General features: G+C 38.9%; 1 pseudogene; it reads left to right on the top strand.

Annotated features, from left to right (window-relative positions):
• Positions 1 to 759: 759 nt before the first annotated feature.
• LOC128117882 (non-histone chromosomal protein HMG-14-like) lies at positions 760 to 1,199 on the top strand (annotated as a pseudogene).
• The last annotated feature ends 13,726 nt before the right edge of the window (positions 1,200 to 14,925 follow it).

Genomic DNA, 14,925 nt, shown 5'->3' with positions numbered 1-14,925 from the left:
ACTTAGCTGTCCCCCCATGGAAGGATTTACCCTGTTGAAGGAGGGGATGAGGGATGTGTTGAGGGCGGGGTGGGAAGGCAGGGGCAGGGCATGAGCGAGAGGAGGGATGGGAGGGGGATCTGTGGTTGGTATGTAAAATGAATAAAAAAAATACAAAAAAAGGAAAAACAATTGTTTCCCAGTAGCCCAGCTAGCTTAAATTCTTTTAACCTTAATGTTGAGAGATGTGTTCACAGGTTTCAGAGTGCATAATAGCTGATACAAAGCTTTGAAAATAACTTAAAGTTAGACTAAGATGTTTTCATCAGATAACTTTGAGGTTAAAAAAAACCCAAGAAGATAATCTAAAGTTTTAGAAAGGCACATAGTTGAATGCAGAATTCTTTAAGGTCAGGGAACAAAAACAAAGCAGCCCAATTATTATTAGCTGATGTACTTTTCTTGCTAGGATTGGTTGATGACCAAAGGTGATGATTAATTCCTTATACCCATTTTTGCCCTCAATCTCCTGATATAAAAAAACTATTGATGAGTGGGTATGTACACTAAAGATTTAAAAGTAGAGCTGACTGATTGTTTCTTCATGTATAAAAGTTTAGGTTTGTGATTCTTTTAAGATTCCTTAAAAGATTACCTTTCAACTCCCATTGGCCCCTCGTTGGGTTGCAGTGGTCGCAGCAGTTCCTGAGGTGGAAGCTAAACAGTGAAACTCCAAGACAGGTTCAGCATCGCAAGTGCCTCCCACTCAGCACCTCCAGGATGCCCAAGAGGAAGGTTAGCCAGGGTGAAGTGGCAAAGGCAGAGCCCAAGCCATGTGGCTTTTGGCCAAGCCTGCCCCTGCCAAGGTGGAAGCGAAGTCGAAGAAGGCCGCGGAAAGGGATAAATCATCAGACAAAAAAGTGCAAACCAAAGGGAAGAGGGGAACAAAGGGCAAACAGGCTGAGGTGGCTGACCAGAAAACCACAGATGTGCCTGCAGAAAATAGAGAGACTGAAAACCAGAATCCAGCCTCTGAAGTAGAAGAGAAAGAACCAAGTCTGACTAACCATCCATCGTGTCTGTCAGTGTCCCTGCCTCCCTTCTTGTACAATCCAGAGGAATATCTTTATCAACTACTTTGTAAATTTGAGGGTAGCTCTAGAAACATTTTAAAAGGTGGGGGGAAGTCCCGCCTCATCCTGTTTTTTAAGTGTAAATGATTTTTAAGAGGTTAAATCACTTGCTGGTTTATTTTTTGGTACAACCAGAAAAGAGCAGGATACTGAATCAGGAGAGGCTATGACTGTCTCGGGGGTCACCATAACATTCCGTAGAGGGGGCTAGTTTTATATACTACAACACAAAGCATACTTGGCGTCTTGGTCGTGCATTTGTGTCTGGAATATTTTCAGTTATTTCTGGTCTCATGTTTCTAGTAGAACTGTATCCTAAAAAACCACTCCTCAGTCCTTGCCCTGTCAGAACTGTCTCTGGTCATGGCAGTCCATTTTCCTAAATTGTGATAATGTGCTGTGAAAGATTGAAATTTTGAGCATGTACTGTATGTGGCATAAAATTGTGAGTCAGTGGAATTAAGGATTGTGAGCATTTGATTGTTATGTGAGATCTTAGGGAAAACTTGCCAAGTTTCGGCTGGAACATCACTGGAATAAGTTGAAAGAGAAACAACACATGACTCTTCTGGGTACGTGAACACAATGTATGACTCTTAGAATTTGGGTACATGGTTTAAGAATTGAAATGTCTGTGTACTCTGTTCCTCAACTAATAAAATCTTAGTTGTGAAAGAGTTAAAAAATTACCTTTCAAGATAAGTAATAAAGTAATTGGCCTGTTCTTTGTAACTGCAAAATGCAGCCTGCCAGTAAAAGGCCTGACTGAGAAGAATACCTTGCTTGACCACACGGTTAATCTATAACAAGTTGCTTGGGTCTGAATGTATGTGGGTTCTTGGGATAATTTGTCTTTTACCTGTAATATGTAAAATTTTTAATCATGTAAGGGATATGGAAAACATGCTGTTTTGTACTATTTGGTTTTTTTTTACTTCATTTACTTGAAAAACAGAATGCAACCACATTGTAATTTTTATATTGCCTGAAAGATTTTGCTGGGTTATATAAGCTGTAAGAGAAAGAATAGAGTTAAAATGAGCTAGAAGGAAAACATCAAGAATAGGAGAGTTATATGAAATATATATATATATATATATATATATATATATATATATATATATATATACATACATATATATATAGAAGAAAAAGATCAGGAATGACAGAGTTAGAAGGAAAACATCAGGAATGAGAGAGCTAGAAGAACTAGAAGGGAAACATCAAGAATAAAGATAGAGTTAGAAGGAAAACATCAAGAATGAGAGAAGGAAATCACCAGAAGAATAAAGAATAGAGAATGCAAAAAAAGAATAAAGAAAAGGTCTGAAGGGAATCATCAAGAGAGTGTGTGAGTGTCTTTTTCCTTAACCCCCTCAGACAGAAAAATCTTATTACACACAGATGCCATGGATTCCTTTAGATCCCTGTGCTGCAGAAAGCTGGTCCCCCAGACAGCAATAGGTATCTATAACCCTATTGCTGTCGGTATGGAAACAGGAAGATTCTGGAGGCTTACTGGTCAGCCAGCTCTTTGTTTAGTGACAGATTGTCTCAAAAATAAGGTAGAGAGCACTAGAGGAAGACACTTGAACTCAACCTCTATTCTCTACACACATGTGTAAACACACACCACACAGACACACAGAAACATACACATGTGCGCACATGAGCACACACACACACACACACACACACACACACACACACACACACACGAAACCTGAGGAGTGATATCTGAGGTTATACATATATGCACATATGGAAGTACATGCACATCTACATGTGCACCCCCAAAGACACACACACACACACACACACACACACACACACACACACACACACACACAAATAAGTATAGATGAATTTCTAAATGGTCTTACTAAATAAAAAAACACGGAGCCAAATATAGGGGTGAAAGCTTTAGAGATCAGGGAAATAGGAATAGCCACCAGCCAACCTTACCTCACCAACTCTGCAGCTTCCAAATGCGAGCTACTTCCTGTTTACCCACGCCTTTATATGCCTTGCTTTTCTGCCCTCTCATTGGCTCTTAGCCCAGCTACCTCACTTCCTTGTCACTGTCTGTCTGTACAGACCTCCAGGTCTCTATGGTTGGTACTGGGATTAAAGGTGTGTGTCACCACACTTGGCTCTCTTCCCTAGTATGGCCTTGAACACACAGAGACCCTGCCTGCTAAGTGATCGGATTAAGAGCATGTACTGCCTGACTTTGTTTACTTAAAATGGCTGGCCTTTCCCCCCTGATCTCCAGGCAAGCTTTATTTATCAAAGCACAAATAAAATACCACATTTGAGCACAAATAAAATATCACCACAAATAAGGAGTTAGAAACACTGAATAACATTAATTCACTAAGAAATATAAACTCATAAATTTATATACATAAAATTTCATAGATTTAAAATGTATAAGGCAAAAGCTGACATAATTATAGGAAGAAACTAACAAATATATAATACTAAAACAAATTTTTAAGTCACTTCAACCAAAAATGACAGATCACAAATTACTGGTAAGGATATAGAATATTTGAACAAACTTAGATCAACATAAAAAACACATAAAAGCCCTGCCCTTACTACATAAAGATTATGGGTTTTTTCAATGCATACATAGAAATGTTATAAAAATTGGCCCAAAACTTGCTTTCAAATAAAGTTTTTATAAACCTCAAAAAAGTAAATATTATGAAGCTATAAAAATGGCTCAGAGTTTATGAGTACTTCCTCTTAAAGTGGACTAAGGTCTAGTTCCCAGCACCCATATGGTGGCTAACAACTTTTGTAACTCCAATTCTAAGGTGATCCCAATGCCGTCTTCTGGCCTTTCTTGGGCACTTCACTCATATGGTGCATTTACACACATGCAGGCAAAGCACTTACAGGCATACAAGAAAAAATAAAATGTCAAAATCCATATCATAAACTGCATTCTTCAATTTCTATACAGTGAAATGCAAATCTATTCATTTTGTGTGTGTGTCGCTGTGAGATGTGGAAGTCAGAGGACAACCTAAGAGAGTCAGTTCTCTCCTTCCTTCCACCATGTGGGTTTGGGTGATCACATTCAGATTGTTAGGCTTGGCAGCAAGTGCTTTTACCCATTAAGCCAATTCACCAGCCCCAAAACAAACTTTAAGCAAAGCAAACTTTTAAAATAATAATTTAAGGTTGAATACATATATCTTTGGAAATCTAAAATGTACCCTTAAATAACATCAATAGTAAACAGAGCTAATAACGGTGCAGATTATGAATTTTTTCTTTTGTTTTTATATGTAGTGTAGTATATGTGCATGTTTGTGTCTGTGTGAGAGGGCACATGATCCTCTGTGTGTGTGTGTGTGTGTGTGTGTGTGTGTGTGTGTGTGTGTGTGTACATGAAAAGGCCAGAAGTTGATGTTGGGTATCCTCTTCAATTGCTCTCTGCTTATTTATTTAGGTGGTGTCTCTCACTAAACCAAGAGTGCTTTGCTTCAGCTAGTCTGACTGAATGACAACAAAATTATTACGTACTAAAACCTACAGAAGGCACTGGCACTAGCCCTCAGAGAAAAATGTAGTTTTAAATTTAAAATATTGAGCCAGGCATAGTGATGCATACCTATAATCCCAGCACTGGGGAGGCTGAGGTAGGAGACTTGCATCAGGTATGAGATCAGCCTTTGCTAGATAGAGAAACCATGTTTCACCCACTCCCAAAATAAAATTTAAAAAAAAACCAACGAAATAATAGATGGGGGAAACACCAAATCACCATTAGACACCAAACTAATCACTGCTGTTAGTGTGATATTTCAGTGCATTTAAAATAAATAAATTGAAACTTTGAGGAATGTGAAGTTTTATAGCATCAAATATTATCAATAAAATGTTTATTAATCATCCCCAGAAGACAGTGTTGGGTGTTTACCCAACCACCCCCACAGTTCCCCAGAGTTTTCTTGAGTGCGAGCAGCAGGAAATATTAGATAGAAGGATCTATTGCGGAGAATTTTGCGGAGATAAACAGATAGAAAATAAAGAATAGCCTCGAGAGGGCCTGGAACCTATTCCAATGGGCCCCGACTGTCTCTGCCCCAGGGTTTTTATAGAGACGCCAGGAGGTGGAGCAAAATACCTCCTCCCCCAGCACAGCCAAGTGCAGACCATCTCAGACACCTTCACTCAGGCCCGTGGTCCTAATCATCCTCTATGTGGACCTGCTGGGTAAAGCCACGAGGAACCTGAGAACGGGCTCCCACAGGTCCCCCTTTCTTAATATATAAAATAACTATTAATGGCTTACAGCAATCTACATAGCTGTTACACCTCCCAATATGGGAGTAGAGGATGATAAAGATGGCATTTCTCTTTTGAATTAGGTCCAAGGTGACTACAGCAGTCTTAGCTGCCTCAAGCCCTTTCTAAACCAAAAACTCTTAAGGCGACTACAAACTTAAAGAATCCCTTAGCTTCATCATTACCATTAACAGGTTAACATAAATATTGCTATACATAGTCACAATTCTCAATCTTATAACTCAAAGCAAACTCTTAACAGAACCATTTGAATTAGCATATATGGTGCTATATATAGTTAACAATTTTCTCCGTCTTACAACTTTAACTCAATCATTTGAATTTTCTTGCTAACAGAACATAGGGAAAAACTTCAGTGTATTCACAAACTTAAATATTTCCTTAACTCCACAAAACCAGGGTGCATTAATATCAATAGGTTTCTGCAAACATAATTCAATCTCATAACTCCTCCTTTTTTTTATAATTTTTTAAAAATCTCAAACCTAGTTAGAGGAACCCAAACTTATACAATTCCTACAAACCCATATTGAAAAGCAATATTTTTAATCTAACCATTAACACTTTGAAAACTTTTAGCAAAACATCCAAAAGCAGTTTCTTAATAAAACTCTTTACACACTTTAAAAGTAGTCTCTTAGTATACCCCATTTGCATTTCTTACTAATAAAACATGACATTAATCCACTCAAACAACTTTTGAAATTAGACTAAGGAATATTAACTCTCCCCATTTTCTTTATAATTTAAGCAAAATCTCAAGCCTAATTAGAAAACCCAAACTTTTCCATTTAAACAGTTCCATTTGTAACACAAAACCAGTTCTGTAAGTAATTCCATTTTTACATAAACAGTTCCATAAAACAAGTCATGAATCACCAGTTAATAAAGCATATATGCATACACAAAACTGCATCTTGATTCCAGGTAGAAATAAATTTCTTCATTTAAACAGTTCCATTTTTAACCCAATTCCAGCAAACAGTTCTAGGTCATTACTATGAATAAACTCAAAATTGTCCCATTGCAATGAAATCTCTATTGTTTATTTCATTTCTTAAGTCTTAAAATTCAAATGATAAATTTTGGTATCAGTCTTCCAAATATTAATAAATCCATAAAAATTTTTGTAGTTTTCTCATTTTAAGTTCAAAAAGTTCAAAAAGGTAAATTTTGGTATCAGGCTTTCACTTTCAAATATGAAGAGACGTTTTACAACCAAAACTTTTTGCTGTTAACAATTTTAGTTCAAACAAGCGTCTCTGAACTTATTCTCAAGCCAGAGACCTTTTTAGGTACAGTAGTATTCTAAACCGCACCGTTTTTTATATTAGCTCAGGTTTTTCTGTGTTGCGTCGATTTTCCATGGATCTCAGCTGCGGATGCCTTGTGCTGGTTCTGGCGTCCGCCATTCTTAGCTTCTTAGCGGCTTCTGGAACTTTTGGAAACCACTCAGACCGCCTGCTTTGTAGTCTGCTAGGACACTAACTTCTGTATCTCAGGTTTTTTCACCATATACATTAAGCATAGATTCACACTTAACATTTACACTTTTTAAACTCACATATAACATTTTTTGCCTTGCAAAGCATTTAGACTCACATTCAACATTTACACTTTTTTACAAACTCACATATAACGTATTAACATCTACTTATTTATACTCCTTAAGGAAACTATAGAACTACTTTAGCAAATATATTTCTTATTACTTACATACTTATATTCATTCCATCTTATTTCTTATTTAAACTTACATTTACAACTAGCATCTTTACTTCTTACAAGCTTATTACTACATGTCCTAAGACTACCTTAGATATTTCTTGCAAGCTTATATTCTTAAAGGAACTCTATAGATCTATTTTACAAACTTATACAAGGCTACCATTAGCATATATTTAACTTAGCAAACACCTAGATTTCTTAACAGAGATCTAACAAGAGAATTTTTACAAACTCACATATCTTATTTTCATCTTTTTCTGCTTCTTACTCTTAATTATTATCACTATCTCTATTAGAAAGATTCTCTTAACTAGACAGGAAGTACATACATCATTTCTAAAGTTTAGAGTTTATAGTCAGCTTTGTTATAAAGCACTGGGATTTAGTGAGTGTTATTATAGAATTGTGATAGTTGTTGCTAGGGGACTGTAACATCTTCGGGATGAAGCCACACTCCAAAGTTGCCAGTTCTTTCGCCGTTCCGGCCGGCAGAGATGCACTGTCAGCGGTAAATGGTTTTTAACTAGAGGCTGTCCCTTCACCCAAATTCATAATAGCTCCCCTAAGTACTTCAATTCAGACAAACGTTTCTATTACAGCAGTACTTTTGGTTTTCTCTACCAAAAAACTTCACTTCATGCTGAGGGTGAAATTACCGTATTTAGCTACTGTAAAGCTCTTTGCAGAGTACTGCACAGCTATTAGGTGATATAAAGTATTTTTCTAAAGGAGCTAGTAAAGCCACAAGTGGCACAGTTCCAAACTGTATTTAGTATTTTCACTTCATTAGCTTTAACTCCAGATGTTATTAGCAGCTGTAATATTTAGCATTGATTTTTTTATAAGGAACTTTCAGGTGAAGCAACTCTTTTGTAAGACAGCTAGATTTTCTGAAGTTTGTTTCCCATCTATAAAGCAGTCATTTCTTTTTGAATGCCTGTTTCCTTGTCTCCTTAATTAGATTTACAAAGGAATCACTCATTGCAGGCAGTTTGTTCAAGAGGTAAATAATTTTTAATTTCACATAAGTTTCTTCATATCTAAGACAACGTTCAGTGTATAAACTGCTCTCTTGCTTTCTTAAGGGTTTTAAAGTGGCTTGTTTGCTCTTAAAGGTAGCATTTTGTCATCCAACTACCGTAAACTTTGCACAGCTATTAGGGTAAATAAGGCATTTTACCAACAGAGCCCCAAACCATGAAGCACCTAGTTCCGTATCCTTACAATTTTTAATTGGAACTGACAAACTCTTAGATGATTTTCCTCCTTATTCTTTTAAAAGCTGTATTTTAAGTTTGCCATGAACGTATTTTCGAGCTGACAAAAGTGTTTCAGAGCAATGTCACCATCTTTAGCGGAAAAACTACCTTTCCCAGAATGCATTTCCCTTATATCAGTCCATAATATCAGTTCCTTATATTAGTCCCTTATTGCAAGCTAGCTTTTGGACTTCATTTCCCATAATTCTTTTCGGGTCTGAGAGTCAACTGGTTCTTTTACCAAACTTGCTTACAAATTCTTTTTTTTTGTTTTGTTTTTTTGTTTGTTTGTTTGTTTGTTTGTTTTTGGTTTTTCGAGACAGGGTTTCTCTGTGTAGCTTTGCGCCTGTCCTGGAACTCACTTGGTAGCCCAGGCTGGCCTCGAACTCACAGAGATCCGCCTGGCTCTGCCTCCTGAGTGCTGGGACAAATTCTTGCCCAGGAGGTTTGAACAAAGTTTTTTGCTTTTGCAACGGGAGATTTGAACAAGCATTTTACATTTTCAGCTTTGGGACATTGGGAGGTTTCTGGTCTCTCAGCAGGCTTCAACAGGTGTCTCTCCTTCATTTGACACTGGCCCCCAAATCAGAACTGCACCTGCCTCGTTAGGGCGCATTGAGGTGGGCAATTCTGATAGCAACTTTCCTCGGGGCTTGTGTTTGTCTTAGCCAGTCAGTGAAAAACAAAAGCATTTACAACAGCTTTTCCATAGCTCCTTCAGAGATTTTCTTCCACGGATCTATCTCATTTTGCTTGTTCCTTCCTTCCCCAGATTCAGAGCTTCAGGTATCTGTCTGCAGTTCTGTTCCTCTGCTAGCTGCCTTTGGAGGTAGGGGCTCCCCCCCCCCCCCCCCCCCGCCCCAAACTGCCTCAAATTCTAGCAGCTTTTTCAGGTCATATTTTCTGGGGAGGATTATGTCCCATCTCTTTCTTCAGAGTCTTTCTCCCAGACAGTTCCCAGTTTGGTCTCAGTTTATTCCCTCTACCCCAGAAACAGTTTCTGACACTACAGTGACAGCTTTTCCTGCTCCTGAAGGTAGGGGTTTTTTGTCCGTTTCTGTTTTCAGGGTCTGTGTGGTTTGCGTACAGACTGAAAATCTAACAAGGGAGGTTTTTGCCATTTCTAAACTCCCATTAGGACAGGTGTTTTGTCTCATCAGGCCTTCACCTGGCCCAGTCCCCCAGTGGGTTGGGTTTACTTGTCTGGGTGCTCAAGGACAGAGCTTATGCCAGAGGCAATCACCCCTCAGGGCCACACTCCCCCTCATCTCATGGGAGTCAGTTGAAACAAAGCTTTTCTCAAAGAGGTGCTTTCTCTGACAGAAAAGAAAGCTTTACTCCTGGAAAGTTCTGTCCTGCCCTGGCTGGGCTTTTTCCCAGACAGCGTTCTGACTCAGCAGCACAACTGCTTCAGACACAGTTCAGCTTTACTGTTTTCCCAGAAAGGTCCTTTCTCGCCGGGCGGTGGTGTCGCACGCCTTTAATCCCAGCACTCGGGAAGCAGAGCCAGGCGGATCTCTGTGAGTTCGAGGCCAGCCTGGGCTACCAAGTGAGTTTCAGGAAAGGTGCAAAGCTACACAGAGAAACCCTGTCTCGAAAAACCAAAAAAAGGTCCTTTCTCTGATAGGAAAGCTTTTTCTCAGATTTATTTTGCAGCTGTGGACCTATCAACCTAGGACTTGTAGGAAAGTGGACAACTGTGCCGTTCCCACTGGCTTTAGCTGTGGTTGTTCATTAGCAATCTTCCCCTGGGTCCTGCACCTTCCTGCCTCAGCTCTGTGCTCCAGGAAGTTTACCACTGCAGGAACCCTAGTATCCCCGAAATGCACCCCAACTCAGAGACGCTGGCCAGCCGCCTCTGGGTTTTTGGTCAGAAGCGAGGATACAATGCTCTTTGGATTAGGAGGATTAGGAGCACCTTTTCATTCTGAAATGCTCAAACAAAACCCTTGATGCCTCAGCTCGGCTGTAATTGATAAGCTTGGCTTTTTTTCTTTTCTCAGGTAAAGTTTCCTGCCCTTTTGGGCTCTGTAGCTCTTTACCCACACTGTCCCAAGCGTTTCCCTCAGGGTACTCTGACCCACTGTCTTTTACCAGCTTGAAGAGACAGAGCTTAGAGGTTTTTTTAGGAACTTGTCCCTGCCTCCTGCATTGCAGGGAGGCTTTTTAAAGCTTGAAAGAACTTAGGTTTTGCTGTCTTCAGAGGTTTGTTGTTTTCCCTTAAAGCTAATCACAGATGGTCCCCATACTAATATCTTCAGGTGATTCTAATTTTTGTCCTTCTGAGAGTGAGTTCTGAAAGGCTTTAGTTTTTATGTTTGAGAGCTTTTGAGAAAGATTAAAGCTTTTTAGAGAGATTTTTCCCCCAAGTTTTCTAAGAAAAGCTTTTAGTTTAAGAGAGATTTTTTTTTCCCCAAGAGAGAAAGACCAACTTTCCCAAAACTTCCCAACTTTAAACTTGGGCTTTTTACACCCCCATTTTTGCCTCAGGGAGAAATCACTTTCTCCTGCCACTTGGACTTAGCATTTCAGCTGTCCCCAGGTCAAAAGCTTCCATAGGAAACTTATTCTTCCCCATAAGCTCAAAGAAGAGCTTTACTACCCAAAAAGCCCAAAGAAAGTTTTTCCCAGTTTGTGTTTATAGCCCCCAAAGTTAGAAAATTGAAGAGTTTCTGTCTAGTTGCCTTATTTTTCCTACACAATCTTACACTTCTAAGTTTTTCCTACACTGTTTTATTACCCTATGCCTTATACTTATTTTTCACAGATAGAAATTGAGAAAGGGATTCAAGATAGAAAATTTTGACAGAAGAGAATTTCGCTGCAGCATCGGACATCCTTCCAGTCCGCTTTCCTTTTCTCTCGAGGATTAAAACCCCTGCCTCTCAATAATATATATAAAAAATATATATTTTCCATAACACCGGCATGCCTTATCCACTGGCAGGGCTGAACTCAGCACTTTCGCCAAAAACTCTGTAATAAAACTATTATTTTCCTTTATCTTCAGTCCCTATTACTTTGTCTTTAGTCCCTGTTCATTTGTCTTTAGTCCCCCCCCCCTTTTTTTTTTTTTTTTTTTTTTTTTGGTTTTTCGAGACAGGGTTTCTCTGTGTAGCTTTGCGCCTTTCCTGGAACTCACTTGGTAGTCCAGGCTGGCCTTGAACTCACAGAGATCCGCCTGGCTCTGCCTCCCGAGTGCTGGGATTAAAGGCGTGCGCCACCACTGCCCGGCTAGTCCCCCCTTTTTTTAGTCCCCCTTTTTTTTCTTTTTTCTTTAGTCCCTGTTCATGGCGCCATTCTGTGGGGCATTTACCCAACCACCCCCACAGTTCCCCAGAGTTTTCTTGAGTGTGAGCAGCAGGAAATATTAGATAGAAGGATTTATTGTGGAGAATCTTGCAGAGATAAACAGATAAAAAATAAAGGATAGCCTCGAGAGGGCCTGGAACCTATTCCAATGGGCCCCGACTGTCTCTGCCCCAGGGTTTTTATAGAGACGCCAGGGGGTGGAGCAAAAGACCTCCTCCACCAGCACAGCCAAGTGCAGACCATCTCAGACACCTTCACTCACTCAGGCCCGTGGTCCTAATCATCCTCTATGTGGACCTGCTGGGTAAAGCCACGAGGAACCCAAGAACGGGCTCCCACAAGATAGAGCTTAATATTTCTCCATTTGAGGCTGAGCTAGACTTAATATTCCCTTTTAAAATTTATTTAAATGAGCTGGGTGTGATGGTTCATGCCTAATACTTGGTAGATGGAGGTAGAACTGCCAAGAGTTCAAGGTCATCATCCTCATTTACATAGGTGAGTTTGAGGCCAGCCTGGAATATATGAGATGTTGTTGTCTAAAGAACTATAAAACAAGTAAGAATTTATTGAAAGGGAAAACAGTAACTCTTTAGTTGAATAAACTTGGGAACTACCCCTCAAATCAAATGATCAAAGCTGGCTTAAGCAATGTTGAGATGATGTTCCCTCATGTTGGTGATGAGGCGTCCCCATGATGAGCTTTCTCAAACTCCAGAACCCAGCTCTAATCATGTGAAAAACACAGGACAAACCCAAATCAGGGCATATTTTACAAATGCCTCCCTAGGGCTCTTCAAAAGTTTCAGGGTGGGTAGGAATACGGCTCAGTGATAGAGCACATATCCAGCATTTGTGAGGTCCTTGGTTCAACTACTAGCACCACAGAAAAGGGCAAGGTCATGAAAGACAAAGAAAGAATAAGAAACTATCACAGCTCAGAGAAGACAGACCCTAGATTAGATTGGGGGATAGAAAGAGACATTTTGGAAACATGGGAAGTATCTGATAAAATACACAGCTTAGCTAATTATACTAACTCAATGTTAACTTCTTGGCTTTGAGTGTGCCATGTCTTTGTCAGACATTAACTTTAGTGAAAGCTGTTTGAAAGGTGTACAAAAATCATCGGTGCTGTCTTTGCAACTCTTCTATAAAACTACTGTTTTTCATAATGAAAATATTTCAGAGATCTAAAAATATTTTACTGAAAATAAAACATGTTTGACTTGAGAAATTAATAGAATATGTATAGAAGAAACCTAAAGAAAGCATAAGAAATACAAAGAGCAGTTATTAATTGAAAGGGAAAACAAATAAATGAGAATATTTAAAAACATTCTTCAACAAGTGAGAAACTTTCAGTATGGTTGTGTAGACATTGCTAGCTGTCACTCAAAGCAGAGTATGGTGGCACACACCTTTAATCCCAGAACTCAGGAGGTAGAGGCAAATAGATCTCTGTGAGTTCATGGCCACTCTGGTCTACATAGTGAGTTCCAGAACAGCCAGGGCTACACAGTGAGACTCTATCGTTAAAAGACAATTGTATTCTTATCATAATATTTGTTACTTTCATTCTTTCACTACATTGTTCTGTCCTCCGTAAAACACAATTTATGAACTGAGAACACGTTTACCACACCCCTAGACCTTCAATCACACCTACTCAATGCAACCTGACTGTTTTCTGCATTCTAGTTCATGGGTTGAGTAAACAGCCAGAGGTTCACACCATAGGATGTTTAATTCTGGGCTACCAAGGTAATGTGAGTACATTGCATTACATATTCTTGAAAATGCTTGTAAAGTAGTTTGTGGTATAGTATAATATTTTTCTTAATTCTTAATCCTTCCTTTCATTCATGTCCTCAGCCCTATGATGTTGAAAATTTCCCTCTATTGACAAAATATACACTTTCTTATCCCACTGACATTGACTTAATCATATGACTACCACAACCTAATGCAACGTGGGCAAAGTAACAGCATGCTAATTTCGTCCCCAGCTCTAAGAGGCATCACAGTTATCTCACTCATACTTACTTCTACCATAATTACAAAAGAACATCTTCAATATACAGGTTACCTTCTTGCCCCAGAATAAGAGACTCATGTAAGTATGGCCATTCTAGCTATGTGATGTTCTGTAGAATAGATGTACTGTAATTTATTTAGACATTACTCTAAAGGGCACTTAGGGCCTTTATTCAAAAACTTTCACAAGTCTAAAGAGTGCTTTGACAAGCATTTTTCACATACATGTTACATACATAGATAAGTACTTCTGTGGTGTAGATTCATCTAAGTAGCATGATGATGTAAGATAACAAATAGTTTTTCCCTATTTTCCTGGAATTGATGACCAAAGTTCACAGTTATGAAAAAGCTTCATGATACCCTCCATTATAAGGGAACAGAGAAATTCCATTAGGATAAATCACTTCTCTGAACCTTTCTTACTAAAGGAGCAGAGGTGCTAGAATTAACTTTTGAGACAACCCTTTGTCTCAAGCTTTTCCCAGGTTGATAAGGATCAAGGGGCATGGTGAGTGACAGCTTGTTCAGGTTGGATATTATAGAACTACCAGGCTTGCAAATATGCCACAGTGCTCTCTAAGCAGCCAGTTAAAAAGACAATTGCCATATGGGGGCCATATCCCAAACAAATAGGTCACCTAAGTGGTTGGTTTTCCTTGTTACTGAAATTGTCCCCCTAAAGGCTATTCAAGTTTGTATTCCACCTTGAATGACATTTCCTTAAACCCTCATCAACACTAAATGTTTTCATTTTGTTAATATAAGCAAAAGGTATCATCTATTGTTGCTAAACTGCAAATGCTTATTTCTTCTCTACAGAATTGAGTGTTTGTACTTTTTGACCATTTCCGACTAAAATATTTATCATCTGTGTTAATTTCATGAGGTTTATCTATAAAGACCATTGATCATTTTCTGTCATGAACTTGCAAACTTTGCTCCTCATGTGGAGCTTGCATTTTAATTTTGCTGAAGATGCATGCAGCATAAAGCAGTTTTATACTTCTGTCATAAAATTTCTGTTATTGTGTGACTTCAATTATTCAAAAGCTTTGCAAGTCCTTTCCCATTTCTGAAGTGACAATCACAGATGTGATGTTACCAGGAAAACTAAAGCCAATCCAGTATGTTGTTGTGTGCTTGAGGCA

This window comes from Peromyscus californicus, unplaced genomic scaffold, assembly GCF_007827085.1.
Source record: "Peromyscus californicus insignis strain IS unplaced genomic scaffold, ASM782708v3 Scaffold_10__1_contigs__length_136768540, whole genome shotgun sequence".
Taxonomy (NCBI): Eukaryota; Metazoa; Chordata; class Mammalia; order Rodentia; family Cricetidae; genus Peromyscus; species Peromyscus californicus.
Note: the sequence above shows the minus strand (reverse complement) of the source record. Positions and strands in the feature narration are given on the sequence as shown.